General features: G+C 40.6%; 2 long non-coding RNA genes and 1 other non-coding gene across 3 annotated transcripts; 1 reads left to right on the forward strand and 2 right to left on the reverse strand.

Annotated features, from left to right (window-relative positions):
* Positions 1–647: 647 nt before the first annotated feature.
* Positions 648–2,635, forward strand: LOC143522567 (uncharacterized). The gene is made up of 3 exons (XR_013133057.1): positions 648–815; positions 1,232–1,437; positions 2,584–2,635. It is a non-coding gene; the product is annotated as an uncharacterized LOC143522567 (long non-coding RNA).
* Positions 2,636–5,076: 2,441 nt separating this feature from the next.
* Positions 5,077–14,451, reverse strand: LOC143523499 (uncharacterized). Its single transcript, XR_013133372.1, has 3 exons — positions 14,410–14,451; positions 5,804–5,833; positions 5,077–5,578 (listed from the first exon to the last, which is right to left on the reverse strand). It is a non-coding gene; the product is annotated as an uncharacterized LOC143523499 (long non-coding RNA).
* LOC143523719 (small nucleolar RNA SNORD88) lies at positions 5,673–5,763 on the reverse strand. Its single transcript, XR_013133464.1, has one exon. It is a non-coding gene; the product is annotated as a small nucleolar RNA SNORD88 (small nucleolar RNA).
* Positions 14,452–17,220: the final 2,769 nt, after the last annotated feature.

The raw sequence follows: 17,220 nt of genomic DNA on the forward strand, positions 1-17,220 counted from the left end.
ACAGTAAGGCATGCACAGTGTAGTCCCAGACCCAGTAGTTAAAGGACAGAGCATGGTTCAAAATGAACCGGCTTGAAACCTTTGGGATAGAATCAAAGTATGAAGCAATATGTGGACTTCAATATCATCACTCCATGTTTTGTGGTGATTCGTACGTGTGTATTCCCAGGAGAGGACAAAGGTGTCTAGGAATGCGAAGATATAAGATGCGTCAGCCTCGTCTGGAGCAGCAAGAAGCTCCAGCCGCACAGGTGGAGCGTCAGAACACGCAACGAATGAAGCGTAGCCTTAGGCACACGGTGAGGGACGTGAGCCCAGACGACGCGGCACCTCTGAAAGGTAACGGCTGATTTCGGCGAACGCTCCCCTCCTGTATCTTGAGAACCTTACCTTACCGCTTACCCGTGAACTCTATCCCAGCTGTGGAGTCATGCGTACCTCCTCCTCAGTTTGCCAGCAGGTGAATATTTAAACAGTTAATCAAAACAAACAAACAACAAAAAAGTGCATCCTGATTGGAACTGCTTTGATGTTTGCAATTTTTGATGGTGTTGATGTTGGTTTAATTTGATTGCAGCCTTGTTCATTTTCTGTTTGGACACTATAACCCAATCCTTGTGTTTTCTCTCTTGTGTATGTTCAGCAAAGACAGCAGCAGAGCACACATCCACAGCATTGCAGACAAGACAGAGTACGTCAAGCAGCTCAAGGCCCTGCTGGGTTCAAAAGACTTCAGCGAGCCCATCAAGGGCATTGATCAGCTGGTGGCCCACTGCGAGGACAACCCATATATGGTCGTGGGCAACATGTTCCTGGTAACACATTTGAACTGAATTGATTTTTAATGTTTTCAGCAGCTTTCAGAAGTGATCTGTATGGGGGGTCATACGTTGGAGAACATTAAATGCTGGCACATCTGAAGAAATGTCAAAAGCTCAGATGCTTCAGAGTAGAAAATATTACAACAATCAGTTTTAACTATTACAGTGGAGGGCAGTCGTGTCCATTGTTAGTGTGAGCTTGTTTTACAATGTATGTGAAGATTTCACCCAAGCGTATCCTTGAAATTGCATTAAACCAAAGAATCCAAGTGAATGACTTGGAAAAAATCAGTCGGTTGAAATGAAAGGGCTTGAAATCAAATCAGCTCCAGGGCTTAACGGCACTGATATGGTGAGTGCCTGATGAATGCATGGGCGGCTTGCTCTATACCTCTCTTCCTCTGCTACAGGTATTTGATGCTTTCAAAGCACGACTGCAAGGTTAACCTCTATGCCTTGGAGGCCTTACAGAAGATAATCACACTGCTCAGAGACAACCTGGTCCAAGTGGTCTACATCTTAGTCCCAGCTATAGTGGACAATCACCTCAACTCCAAGAATAACGCCATCTACATGGCGACAATAGGTGCCATTCAAGCTCTCATCAATAACCTTGGTGGGTTCTTTTCTCTCTTTACAAAACATCTTGAAGGACACATGCCACTGGGCTTTAGAAAAACAACAACATGTAACGGTCTGCGCTGGGCAGAACAGGGAGGCGGACACAAACGCTGAGGAGAGCGAGATTTATTCAAGGAAATTCCAAAAGCAGTGTTAAACGGACAGGCGTGGGTCAAACCGGGAGGGCAGCCAGAACAAGAAAGGACAACAGGCATATTCAGACAAGAAACTAACGACGAGGGGGAAAACACGGAACAGGCAGAAGTAGACGGATAACAAAACGCAAAGCTCAAACTTACAACAGCAGGTGACGGGATTAAACAAAAAGACCGATACGGACATGGGAGACACAGGGACTTTTATACACAGAACCAAACTAGGGACAGGTGATGACAATGACACAGGGGCGTGGTAACAAACGAGGAATCATCAAAATAAACGAGCAGGGCGGGACAAACAGGCAGGGAACACGGACATGAGGGAACCCAGAGTGACAGCTACGAGAGGGGGCGTTGCCCTACGTGACACAACAACAATGATTGTGTTCTGTTTTATCTTTGTATCTTTTGATGAAAGGTTGCTAGGTTGGGGAAAAGGTTCACACAAATCAGTAAAAGAATGTTCTTGCTCTTTGGCTAGATGTTTGTGGTGCAGATCAAATGGAAATCTCCTTTCATATTAAGGCACAGTCCAATATAAAGAAAAAAATATTTATGTAAGACTGACAGGAGATCTTGCATTATCTGACAGCAGATAGTTAAATAATGGAGTTTACAGTGGATGTCCTTAGGCTCTTTTGTTCAATATACAGTGTCTAATCTTTTGTGGTTGTGTATACAGAAATATTCTACAAATTCAAATACATTATCAAAAAACAATTCTTTCAGAAAGTCATTCCACTGATATGCTAAGAGATGCCAGAGATAAAAAAAAAAGATAAAAGATTTACCAGAAATACTATAATTCCTATATTAATTAATAATATTTATAATATTGATAATAATCATTCCAGAGAGTTACCAAATACTGTCACTTTAGTTTAATTAAATCTTTCTAGGTTAAAAAAATGCTTCTGTAATAACCCAGTGCTGTCCAGGGTTGATTTATTTATCTTTGTTCCTTTTAAATGTTCTTTTTATAGAGCTGGTTAGGGAACTCTACCCCTGCAAGCCACAACTGGTTGAGCAGAAGGTGCTCCCTCTGCTCTGGTACCTCCTGGGGACCTCCAGCAACAGTGGTACGGTCCACGGGAGGGGTGGAAGCGTGAGAGGGGCCACTGTCCACCTATGCCAAGCCCTTCATGCCCACATGGGTCCGGCGCTGCTGGACTGCGCTGCTTCCCAACCTTCCAATATCCGCAAGAGCCTAAGAGAGTTTGTGAAGAACCTCCCGATCAACTGAGAGCTGCAAGCCAGACCTCCAGACCAAAATAAAGCCCAACATGGATTCTACTTGAAGATGGAGATGTTTGTGTATTTCTTACTGTGCCTGCACTTTAAATGAAAGAGAGAGGAAGAAAGTCAAACGTTTTTAACATTTTGAATTAGCAGAAAGCTAAATCCTTAAACTCAGAAGGCCTTTTAAATAAGGAGCACAGATTTTAGCGAATCACATCAGGTTTAACATGCCTAGGAGCTCTGCTCTTTTTGCACTTTGAAATACTAACACTTATCATGATAACTGTTGTCATAGTGACTATAGATATATATTGTTCTATGATTGTTATTTTCTGTTGACATGTCCTGAGGTAACTGTGCAGAATGTAATTTATCACATGCACAAGGAACAAGGATCTATAGTCTTTTTGTTGTTTGGTATGTGTAATGTGACTTTTCAATGAGGAGTCTTAAAAAATGAAAAAGCTACGACTCACAAAATTACTTTTGTATTCTATAGCCAGGGCTTAATTTGAGCCGGATCCTGCCGGAACAGGATCCAGGAACTCTCATTTTGAAGGGTGTGTTCCGGGAACTGTCTGCCTCGATCCAGTAACTTTCAAGCCTACTAATTATAAGTTATGAAGAAATCTGTATGCACTTCTGCACTTAAACACTTATAAAACACATGTAAATAATTTAAAAGTAATTTATATATACAAATTGGCTTGTTATTTTAACATTTGTGTGCCTAAGCGTTTTGTGATCCGGTGACATTGTGATTTTGTTTTGCGATCCGGTGACATTGTTGGCCTCTGACCCCTTGTCTCATGCCGCTGTTTGCGTTCTGGCATCGTTTGATTTTCAAAGTAAGCACTGTGTATAGCTAATACAGTTGTGATCAAATTTATTCAACCCCCAATGCTGCGAAGGGTTTTATGGAATTCAGTGCACATTTGTAATTGTGTTCATAATGAAATCTTACAAGGACTTGTTAAAGAACTAAATGCAACTAAGATAGCATCAATTTTTTTTGTCATAAAGTATTAAATGGCCTTTTTGTGATTTCTTCATTGACACAATTATTCAACCCCTTTACGACTACCACTCCTAAGAACAGAGGTTCATTCCAGTGTTTTCCATCAGGTATTGAAAACATCTGTGGATGTCAACGAGCAGCAATCAAGCATGATAAGCACCAATTAGGCAGATTTAAAAGGACTGTGATACTCCGCTCCTTCTAGACATCTACTGGTGTGTTTCCAAGCATGGTGAAGGCAAGAGAATGGTCCCAGAAGACAAGAGAAGAGGTTATTGCTCTTCACAAGAATGGCAATGGATATAAAAAGATTGCGAAGTTGTTAAATATTCCAAGAGACACTATCGGAAGTATCATTCGCAAGTTCAAGTTAAAGGGCACAGTGGAAACGTTACCTGGTCGTGGCAGAAAGAAGATCCTGACCGCGACTGCTGTGCGCTACCTGAAGCGTAATGTGGAGAAAAATCCCCGCGTGACTGCTAAGGAACTGAAAAAAGACCTGTCAGATGTGGGCACTGAAGTTTCAGCTCAGACAATAAGGCGCGTACTGCATAACGAAGACCTCCATGCCAGAACGCCCAGACGCACCCCCTTGCTGACTCCAAAGAACAAGAAAAGTCGACTGCAGTATGCCAAAAGTCATGTGGACAAGCCACAAAGGTTTTGGAACAGTGTACTGTGGTCAGATGAAACTAAATTAGAACTGTTTGGGACAATGGACCAGCGCTATGTTTGGAGAAGGAAGAACCAGGCTTATGAACAAAAGAACACCTTGCCTACTGTGAAGCATGGCTGGGGGGTCAATTATGCTTTGGGGCTGTTTTGCTTCTAATGGTACAGGAAAGCTTCAACGTGTGCAGGGTACCATGAATTCCCTTCAGTACCAGGAGATCTTGGAGGAAAATGTGATGGAGTCAGTCACAAACCTGCGGCTTGGGAGACGTTGGACCTTCCAACAGGACAATGATCCGAAGCACACATCCAAGTCCACTAGAGCATGGTTGAACATGAAAGGCTGGAACATTCTAGAGTGGCCATCGCAATCACCAGACTTAAATCCAATTGAGAACCTCTGGTGGGACCTAAAGAAGGCAGTTGCAGTGCGCAAGCCTAAGAATGTGACTGAACTGGAGGCTTTTGCCCATGAAGAATGGGCTAAGATACCCATAGGTCGCTGCAAGACACTTGTGTCAAGCTATGCTTCACGCTTGAGAGCTGTCATAACTGGAAAAGGATGTTGTACTAAAAAATAATGTCACTAGGGGGTTGAATAAAACTGATAATGATGTGAGCACAGTAAAGACATTTGTGGTTATTCCATCATAAATATTATGTTATGTTTGTCTAATTTATAAGTGCCTCTTTGATATAATTGTAAATAAGATGACTGAAATGATCAAAATCAATGTCAAACTGGCCAAAACACTTTATTTCAGTGGGGGTTGAATAAATTTGATCACAACTGTAAGTGTAATGGCACAGTATTAACTTAACTCATTCTAACTGTCAATAAAAGCTTGTTACTCATATGATTGCAATTATATTTCTGTATGTGCTAAAAACAATTGACAAACACATATAAAAACCAGAGGGCAGCAGATCATGTGAAAATATAATATTTGTGTCATGCTCAAAAGTTTTGGCCATGAGTGTAGACCAGGATAATGACACTACAGAATTTCTTCACAGAGCCTCAGCCATGGGAGTCAAGAGCACACCACCTGAAACAAAATTCAAGACAAAATTAGTCCCACCTGTATATTTACAAAGTACGGTGATAAAGCTATTGAATCAGTTTCTTTAACACCCCCCCCCCCCCCCATCAGACTCCACCATGTCAAGAGTAGAGGTGCATTTTTCTCGCCACAGACATTCAGAGCCCAGTGCAAAATCATCACAGGAGGAAACCTTCAGACTCCAGATTCAAGACTTAGTCAATCACGTACCTCATCCCCAGGATGCATGGACGATGTCCCCTGAAAGAGAAAACAATTGTCTTAGATTAACAGTCATGGCCTTTTATTCTGAATTCGTCTTATGCTTGTTTCCCGTGTTAGACATCTGTGACCACTGAATTCTGTAACCAGAGACCACCATGCATGTGTCGTCAAGAAATAAGGTAGGGTCAAATCCTGTTAACTGCACATGGGTACTCAATCGTTGATTGTAGTTTATAAGGAAATTAAAGCTCATTTCAAAATGAATTATTTATTTAGTGTGTATTTCTTGATTAAGATATGTGCTTGTATATACTTAGATATTTGTTAATGACATATTTGGCATTCTTAGCGAGGAGCAAAGTAAAATTTTCATTGTATCTAAGGAAACCTGTTCCCTCTGTGCATATGACAAACTCTGAATTTGAAAAGATTAGGTAGGCCTAAATGACGTTTTCACACATGCAGACAATTATGTTTTACGTTGCATGAAAAAAATCTGTTGATTCTAAAGCTTTTGGTTAAACGTCAGCTTATTCATTTCTTATTTTCTACTAACAAATGCCTAGGGTGGTTCGTACGATTGATAAACATTTCTTTTCTGACGAGAAGCAGCACTATCCAGAACACTTGAACAGAAGTTGATGGTCACCAATACCGGTGCATCACCGGTTAAGGATGCCCTCGCCGGAATACCGAAAGGGTTCGCCCTGAAATACCCTCTGACGCATAGTGGTCACTACAGTGGACAGCTATTTAAACGTCATTTTCTCCTAAATATAAAGGTTTCTATGGTGAAACTGCGTATCAGCATGTAGAATGCTCTCTGCTGCCACCCTCCATTTAGGTGTATTCAGTGGTTAGTTGTTGTAACTACAAGTAAATCTCCTCTGAATCCAAGATGGCCGACAGACAGCCACACGTGTTCAACACTGCTGGAATATCCTGTCAATCCTTCTATTCTAGGAGACCCATAGAGGTAAAAAAAATATGGTGACATACAGGAGTATCTAAGTAACAATATTATTCTTTTAGTTTTGAAAAAAATATTTTAAATAAGTAGGAAATTGTGATTAACCATGTGTCCACTGAAGTGGACGTCATGCATTACTAGGTATATTTCCAACATAAGTCATGTAGATGATTCATCTTTCAATTATGACTATTTTGGTTGCAATTCAGTTTATTTTGGGTATACCTACAAGTTAGTTTTTAAAAATATAAATTTTTGTCAAGATTAGTTTGTTAGTGAAATTATAATTTTGTCATTTTTAGACCACAAGTGCAGAAAAAAATAGGGAAACCTATAGAATAGTGCAGGAAATTCCCTCCGACTCCAGTGATGAGTGTAGTGACAACAGCGATGATGAGTGGCTGCCAGAGAACACCAGAGATGAGGATGAGGGACAAGATGATGAGGGACAGGATGCAGAGAGACAGGATGATGAGGGACAGGATGCAGAGAGACAGGATGATGAGGGACAGGATGATGAGGGACAGGATGCAGAGGGACAGGATGCAGAGAGACAGGATGCAGAGAGACAGGATGATGAGGGACAGGATGATGAGGGACAGGATGATGAGGGACAGGATGCAGAGGGACAGGATGCAGAGAGACAGGATGATGAGGGACAGGATGATGAGGGACAGGATGCAGAGGGACAGGATGCAGAGGGACAGGATGCAGAGAGACAGGATGCAGAGAGACAGGATGATGATGGAGGTCAGCGTGATGAGGGAGCTGTGGGAAATGTCCAGAGAAATCTTCGCAAAGTACCTGCCGGCACTCAAACCCGCAAATATGTCTGGAAACTCAAAGACATCGACTATGATAGAGATGTGCTCCCTTTTCAAGGAGTATGGAGAGTGAATGTTGAGGGAAGAGAACACGGAAAACGAAATACATCTGCATGCAGTGTGATGTGGCACTGTGCCCTGGATGCTTTGCCAATTTTCATGTAGCTTAGGACAGTTGCCTATAATAATAGTTTTAGAGACATTTTGAAACATTCATTTATGTTACATGTAGCTTTATAGTGTTTTTTCTTATTTAGCTCTAAACAGTAAGGCTATAGAATGTTAAAGAATGTTAACAATGCTCATGAATTTATGATCAAATTAAATTTTATTCATTTTTCCATTACGTTTTTACAGTTGTATGTTGAGTGCTTAAGTGCATGTAGTCCACTGTAGTGGACATTTCTGTAACTTCCTGAAAAAATGAAATTTTTGGAAAAACTTTTATATTTGATTTTTTCATGCCCTATAAAGTATAAAAACACATTTAAAAAAAATCTTGACTCAGTATTTCATAATGCATGCATCAGAGTCTCTGCCATGTCATTAGTACAGGGTGTCTACAGGTTTGACCAAGGGAAAATTAAGACATTTTAAGACTTTTTAATACCGTTTTCCAAATAAAATTAAGACCAACTCGCAAGATCATACACGTTAAAATAAAGCACAAAAACCAACTGATTATTTACATTAATTAATCTAGCTGCTTGAAAACTTCAAATGTTAATGCACAAGACGGACAATACAAGACACAAACGTTACATTTTTTTTCACTGTACAGTATACACAATGAAACTTTATACAAAACAAAATTCAAACACTGACAACAGCATCATACCATACACACACACACACACACACAAGGCCATTTTCCTGTTTTTCTGATCCACACTCCAGCTCATGCTCAACCCCTTTCAGTTCTGCTACTTTTTCTCTGAAACTCTTTCTAAGGATGTTTGATTTTGTGATCACTTTGGCCATCAGGGTTCCTGCTTTCCCTTCGGCTTGTTCAGCAAGTAAATTATTATTATAACTGGTTTATACTTAACCTTGAAAGTGACGTACAAATGATTTAATTCCATCTTGTTAAGGTGTATGAACCCTGCAAACATGACTTGGTTAATTGCGCTGAAGCGCGGCGCGCGCGAAGTTTTTACAAATTTCGAGAGGTGTACGACAGCGCGCGAGCCGCTCGTCAGCCGCTGCGTCGAAAATGACGTAATCGCGGTGGTTTCGCCCATGCGCGAGCGGCTTGCAATTAACCAAGTCATGTTTGCAGGGTTCATACACCGTAACAAGATGGAATTAAATAATTTGTACGTCACTTTCATGGTCCATTTCTATATATCCCAGCACATTAAACTTAAATAAGTAAAATATTTATACATATACTCGAAATAATTCGCTTTTTTATCACATTATTTAATGGTTGTTTATTTTCAAAACGCCCAATCTTAACGTATTCACGTTCTCTCATGTTTCGTCCTGGAATTACAAGAGGCGTAAAGAGAACTGTTCAGTCAGACAGATATTTGTTGTGAAATGAAGCAGTTACAATTTCAAGCATTTTTAAGTACTTTAGCCTAAATTTCAGCACTTGTCAAACTTGGAACACAAAGTAACATTAAATTGGTCAGGTAAATGTTCCTTCCCCTGTTTTGAGGAGTGTTTCTTTATACTAACACATATATCGTTTCGGACAACACTGCAACGGTCCCGCCGTTCGCGGAGGTTCACGCGCTACGGTCACTCGCGAAAGTATAAACCAGACTTGAAGGCGGCATCAGGGAACATGGTTTTAAACAATGAGTCAATTCCTTCGTTGGATCTGTATGACTGGTGACTCTTAACTGTTTTTAGCGCCCATATTACCTAAGCCTTCAAAGTATTGGTAGAGCCGCATAGCCTACAGCGTGAATGCGACGTTGAGCAGAGCTCGACTGAATGGTTCTCTTGTTGGGCAAAACGTAGATATTGCAGGCTGCTGCTGATGAGCCTCGCTGGTATCTGTGACAGCTCTGAGCCACCAAGAATATGTCGGGTCTTCCAACCATTTCTGGCTAAGTTTGCATTTCCCCATCTCTCCGAACAGACGTTAACGTACATACAGCCCGCATGAAATTATGATCCCGCCAGTCCAACAACTACCGGTGCTCGTTAAGCCCGAAATACTTGCGAGCAATATTTAAGTTCAACACACCGCTAACGGAATTATTCATCCCTAAATTTAGCTCCGCAAATTTAAGACATTGTGGTTGAAAATTTAAGACAAAATAAGACTTTTCAAGGCCTTATTTGACAAAAATGAAATTTAATACCATTTAAGACTTTTTAAGGACCCGCGGCCACCCTGTAGTAGAGACGCACTTTTGTCACAATGTACTTTTGGAGCCCAGTGCAAAACATCACGAGAAACTTTATTGGTATATGCACAGTAAAGAAACGTGTTGCTCTGTACAACGAAATAGTAATCAAGGATAAAATAAGCATGCAACATTATGATAAGTATTCATAAATGGAAATGTAAACGAAACAGAAATATAAACTGCTAAGAAGTTTATGTACATACAGTCATTGTGCAGTAGCGAGCTACATTGCTTGTTGTCAGACTGGTATGAAAACCCAATAGACTCAGCACACTTACAAATTGTCTAAACACACTTGGCACTGCCACATAATCTCCTTTCTGCATTTGCCACATGTGAACCTTTTACAAAAACCACAACGCTTAGTGGCACGGTTACTCTTGCAGCCACACTTAACCTGGCACAATGCCCTTTTCCCTGTGTCAGGTGTGGGTTGTTGCTGCTGAAACTCTACCTTGGACACCTCCTTGGCTTCCATATGAGACTGTGCAAGTTCTGTTGCAAGCTTCACCAAGAACTCGGACCGTCTCTCTTTTACCCCAGTGCATGCTTGAAAAAGCACATGTGCATTCAGGCATGAAATGTCAATCATGTTATAAAACACAGCGACTGGCCAACGCCGTGTTCCTGAACGTACACTGTACTTTCGCACCATCTGGTCCATGACATCCACACCACATTTTAGGCTGTTGTAGTCTGTGATTGTGTTTGGCTTTTTTTTTCGGGTGTCTCCAATCTCCACCGTACTGTGCATGCTACTGAGGATGCAGACAGTCTTTTTCCGTCTGGGCGCGTAAACGGTCAGCGTGGCACCAGAGGTTGAAAACACCTGTGTACTAAATTCCTCACGGCCCAAATTCTTTTTGACAGAGTCTGGAAGCTCACGACGAATCTTGTTTACTGTGCCAAGGAGGGTGGTCTTCCGGCCCAGCAACTGCCTTGCTAGTGACAGTGAGGTGAAAAAATTGTCTGTGGTAACAGTTCTTCCTTGGTCCATAAATGGTTCCATAAGCTTCATCACCACATTTTCCGATAGTCTTTCCCCCACGGGACGACTGGAGTCTTTGCCAAGATATGGGATGATGTTGCATACATACTTGGATTTCAGGTCACATGCCACCCAGAACTTTATCCCAAACTTGTCGGGTTTTGTTGCAATGTACTGAAGAAAAGAGCAACGGGTCTTAGTTGGAAAAAGTTGCTCATCTATGGTGATATGCCTTCCTGGGTTGTAACAAGTGATGCAATTGGCAGCGAAAGACCCCCAAACATTAGAGATTGCAGCAAACCGGTCAGTTGCAGCTCGTTCACTGCGTGTGTACTTGTCGTCAAAGTGAAGGTGCTGCATGATGTTCTGGAAGCGGTTTCGCGACATAATCTTGGTGATTAAGGGCACTCCCAGTGTTGTAGACCATGAGTCATGCACCGCTGGAAGGCGCACAACACCTCGCAGGATGAGGATTGCAATGAACGCCTTTAGCTCAGCGAGGGACATGAACCAGTTTTCTTGCTGTGTCTGGCGTGCATGCTGGACAGTCCACCCCTGTATGATCCGAAGCATTTCAATAGAAATGAAACAGAGGAAACTCTCTAAGCGACTTGATACTTTCCGTAGGGCAAAAGCAGTTGGCTCTCCATTCGTGGTATTGCATTTACTTGGGCTTGGATGCACTCCGTCATGTCTTCCGATCTGTTCTTCATGCCACACTGTGCCGTCTTTTGCAGTCTCTGTCAGCCGCCCGTGTGTCTCCACGCGACCCCTCTTTACTGGTGATGAAGTCTCCTCATCTACAGAACCATATGTTTGAGATTTGATTAGTGAAAGGTTGAAATAATGTGAAATTGACAAACATAATATTTGAAATATAGCCAGCGATTGGCGGGTTCACACACAAATAGGCATTTTGGCCTTAATGGGGGGGTGTGCATAAATAAATTAATGTGCACAAAAAGATTCAATTGAGGCACTAAAGGCCCAAAACGATCAAAATGTGTATTGGGAAATTGAGTCAGATCAAAGAACTAAATCACATGCCGAGATCAGCAGTGTGTGTGTGGGGTCTTATGTATGTACTATTCAGTCAGTTCCAGTATTTGGCCAGTAAATGGAGCCCATGTAATACCATACTGATATTACAGTAATGAAATAAGACATTTTAGTGAAATAAAAGGTTCATTTCTGGTCAAGCAGTGCACCTTTTGTTATGAGATCTAATTGCAGTTATTTATCTCATTGATCTGACTCATACAAGACCCTTTATTTGTCTGTATTCTGCATAACAGGATTGCAGCATGAGTTTTTATGATTTCTTAGGTTTTTGGACAATGTAGCGACAGGCCAATTTGAACCAAACTTGGCATACCTGAAGGACCTCAGTCTATAAAAGGCTTTGAAATTGGGAGTTGATCAACATGTTTATATGAATTATAGCAATATAGGTCATATATGGCCTCAATGATATAATGGGAAAATGGACCCACCTGAAAATAAAAAAAAAAATCCAACAATTTTTAAAAATAGTTTACCTACAGTGTCTACAGATTATGCCCATGCCACTCTTGCCTTCATTGGATCAAATTCCTAGGACTAGTTCGAAAAGTGCTATTTTCAAACAATTGATGAATGTGACAAAACTACGCCTTTTTTAATAGGACTTGTAATTGCAAAGTTGTCAGGTGGACTGCAAGGAATCAAAAGAATCAAGTTTCATTTTCCTAAGCAAAGATTTGGAAAAGTTATGCATGATTCACAAATAGTGCCACCTAGTGGCCAAATGTTTCAAAACTGCACAGTGTGACAGTCCTGAGATGTGTGTGAACCCTAAATTGCAAAAATAGGTTTCCCCACACTACGTGTGTGAACCCTAATTATAATTCCAAAACATCTCAAGTATGCCACCTTGGAAGTAATGTAGGATTGTTTTCACACAGCAATACGTGGCGCATATATATATATATATATTTAAATAGTTTATCTTTTGAAAAAATGTCAATAGGTAAAGATATTTCTACATAAATTTATACAATAAACCCTCAACTACTTGAAATAGAATAATATTCGAGTAATTTTAACTTATCCAGATGGTACTTTTTGCAGTGTCTCTTCCAAAAACACAACACCCATAACTGACAAACAAAAATAGGACATCTTACCAGAAGAGATTTCAGAGTCACTACTCGGATCAAGAGTTATTTCTCCTCCATCAGAGTCACAAGGGTCGACATGGTTGAGGACCACGTCCAAAGCCTGCTGTGTTCTGCAAACCTTTGCCATCTTTGCTTCTAAGTCGAGAGTAAGTGAAATATAGCAACATGGATTTTTATCCACATGTAGGTGGATACATACATAATAGTCATAATAGTTCACACTACCACCCATCACACCCATACCTGTTCACTGTTACCTGGTACCGGCATATTTCGATCTAATGGCTGCAACAACATTAAAAAAAATATATAGAACCCATCTCAGTTACCTCCATTGTGTATATTTATAATATTGTAATATAGTACTAGAGTGAGAAACCTTTATTCTATTTTATTTCACTATTTCTTCTCCATCAGAGTCAATGGATCAACACAGTTCACACAATCACCCATCCCCCCCGTTTAGCATTACCAAGTAGTGGCTGCATGTACATAAAGGATGGCTTTTATTAGACCTTTATTCTATTTTATTTCACTTAGCATGTAGCCAGATAGGCCATTTACTTTGGTGCAGTTTATTAAAGTCTATGCACTTTATTAACAAGTTTCCTATGTCTGCAATCATCTCTCTCCATTATTAAACTGACAACGACATTATTTGAACTATAATTCTAAAACATCTCAAGTCTGCCTCCTTTGTACTAATTTTGGATTGTTCTCACTGCAAAAGGAGACATGCTGATTGGTCAAAAATAGCTAAAGTTCTGATTTTTTCTTAAAGGGTTTTTTTCTTCTCCATCTGAGTCAATGTATCAACATAGTTCCCACAATCACCCATCCCCCCGTTTAGCATTACCAAGTAGTGGCTGCATGTACATAACAAAGGATGGCCTAAACATTTGGCCTGCGGGCCGGAGTTTGGACACCTCTGCATTAGGCCATCATGTCCATTAGTGCAGTTTTCATTAGCCTGCAGCAAATTCTGAAAATACTATTGAATATGGCCTGCATAAGGAGCATGAGCTCAACTCTGCCTGGCCTAATGGGATGCAAATGACCCCAGCACTGCCATTTGGCACTCTCTGCTAGAAGGAGTCGTATGAAAATGCTGGTAGTTGCAGTGTTAAAAGATTACAGTACCTTTAACAGTCACTACTACGACAAATTAACAGAATTGTTGTGCATTTGTCAACGTACCAGAGGCGTCACACGTCGAAAAGGCTCTGACAATACGGCTTTTAGCAACGGCAAACATCAACTACGGAATAGAATAGAAAAACCGGTAACGTCTAAACAAATGCTTACCAATTGCTGCAGCGCTTCAACAGCTACTTGCAAGGAGCACCGTTCCTGCTCAGAAGAAAGATTGAAATGTGGCCAAGACAGGCCAAGATGGTGGTTTTATATTGTGAGTTCTCGAGGACCCTTAGGTATCCTGATGAGGCGCCTATTCAAAACATCAACGAGTGTATCAAAATAAGAGTTCACTGTCACGTCAAACGTTTGTTTGTTTTTGTTTCTGTTGCATGTTTTGTGTGTTGTAGTGTGATCACTGTTTTCAGAGTGTTTGTCTGTATATCTTACCTTGTAGGGACTTCTGCAAGTAAGGGCCTGAATAAATGGCATGTAGACATTTGTAATTAAACATTACATGCATCATACAAGTGATTCAAATAAAATAAGTATATATTATATACATATAATATATACATATACAAATGATATATACTATATAATATATATTATATACATATATACAAGGCAAGGCAAAGTTTTTGCAGATGTTGGATGGGAGGACTTGGCAGTTTGGAAGGGTAAGTCCAGTGTGGATTAATACATATTTAGGTGTTCTTTAGGACTTTTAATTTTAACTTATTAAATTGTAACCTTGCTAATTGGGAAGATACATGGAGACATGTTCCAGAGAAGCTCCATGGAGTACTCATTGTGCAAGTTTCAGTGTGACAAAACTTCACATGCTTCACTCTGCTTGTACCCCGAACATGACTGCCGTTTGTGCAGATGGCAACAGAAAACTCTATAGGTTTTGACAGTCAGCAGGGTAAAACTGCTTTATGCATAATAAATGTATGTAAAATGTATGCAACTGTAGGTATCGGGGGTGGACTGGCATACATTACTACCGGGGATTTCCCCGGTGGGCCAAGGGGAAGTATTGTTTCCATTCTAATGGGAGGTAAAAGTTAATATGTTTTACAAAACCCCTTAACCTGGGGGGTATTCCACGAAGCGAGCTAACTCAGTAAGCCGGGCTTTTTAAGACAAGCCTGGCTCATTTTGCTCAAATTCGGTTCCACGAAAGAGGCTAGACTTGAGCCTCGCTCAGTTACTACAGCAACATATACGTTTGAACTAACCTGCTCCGTACCAGGCTAGAGTTGAAGCTTAGCTTAGCGGGACCGCTTCTATTGGCTCAGCAGCGTGATGTCAGTCTCGCCATCCGGGAAACAAAATTGAGGAACAAGGTTCCGCTGCAATTCTATCCATTAAATTGCTGTGGATGTAGCATATCATATCATATTTTTATACATTTAATGGAGTACTGTAATTATTAGTTTGGAATGATTGCAGGTCATTATTATCAAAATTTAATAATTATATTTCCAAATGCAATTTATATTTCGATCTTCAGAGTACATATTCATTGTTAATCAGCGAGGTTTTTGCACATTTTAATGTATTGGTTTAATCTTAACAAATTCAGGTCAGTGTAAAATGGAATACAGTGTCTAATCGCAGTTATGGTCAACAAACATACATTAGCATAAACACTATATCACAAAAATACAATTCTTTGTACCTGAGTATTAATAATAACTGAGTAATTTAGGTGAAGATACTTTTAGGTATATATTTATCCCCACACTTCCTCTTTTGTGTTCAAATTACAAGCAAATCATATCACTCCGCAATTCACATATGTTCAGTATAAATAATGTAAATGTGTGGTTAACTTAATGGTGCAAAAAGGAAATGGATACAGACAACTACCTTACCAAGATTTTCATACAGGTGATACAAATAATCCAAAATGTATGCTATAAAAGAACAGCTAACAGTGAAGGCTGAAGGCTGATTGACCATGGCATGCCCATTTGTAGAAAATCCAGTAGATGAGGGAGCGTGTATAGTGCGCAGAGCATTCATGCTACCAGCTCCAAGGTCATTCCAGGACAGGACAGATCCACTGGGCTTTCCAGATGACTACTTATTTGAGCACTACAGGTTCAGAAGACACAGTATTATATATCTTTGTAAATTACTGGGGCCATATATTGAGAAGAACACTAGACGTAGTAGAGCTCTTACCAAACCCCAAACGGTCTGTATCGCTTTGCACTTCTTTGCCAGCGGGGGATGCAGAACATCTTAGTAAGGCGACGGTCTGCCGCGAAATTCGATAGGTTTGTCTTGCGCTTAAGCGTTTCCTTAATATATTCATTAAATTCCCTGGTCACAGAGGCATCCTTCCCATAAAAGAAGCTTTTTCAGAACAGCAGTAACTTGGAGTTAAATTTATATGACTTTAAAAGAGACTCTTATCCAGAGCACTTACCGAAGTGCTCTGTATTCATCTTGATCAACTATTTCATGCTAAAATTCATTCAATTCAAAACAAATTGAATTCTCCAGGATTTCCAAATGTCATTGGTGCTATAGACTGCACTCACATCAGGATAAAGGCTCCATCTGGACCCATGGAGGCAGACTATGTGAACTGAAAATCATTTCACAGCATCAATGTACAGGTACATGCAAGTTTTGCCCACCCAACAGAAATTGTAAAGCATGTCGCTCCATGGGTTTGAACAACTTTCACCCTTTGTCACTTTTGCCATTGTTCTAGATGGTTTGCACCAGCCAATTTCTATTCTCCAACATTGAAGCAAAATGGCCCGGCTCGGTGCACAATATTTCGTGCCTCCTCACTGGCACAGAGGTTTGCCGAAGGTAAGAATACTCCAACCACACAAAATAGTGCAGATTTGGCCTCAGTGTTTAACTCTTCTCCTTATAATCGTAGGTGCTTTTCCTGGCTTACTGCTTGGGGATAGGGGTTACCCCTGCCAACCTTTTCTCCTTACCCCATATGCA

The sequence above is a fragment of the Brachyhypopomus gauderio genome, chromosome 9, assembly GCF_052324685.1.
Source record: "Brachyhypopomus gauderio isolate BG-103 chromosome 9, BGAUD_0.2, whole genome shotgun sequence".
NCBI classification, from domain to species: Eukaryota; Metazoa; Chordata; class Actinopteri; order Gymnotiformes; family Hypopomidae; genus Brachyhypopomus; species Brachyhypopomus gauderio.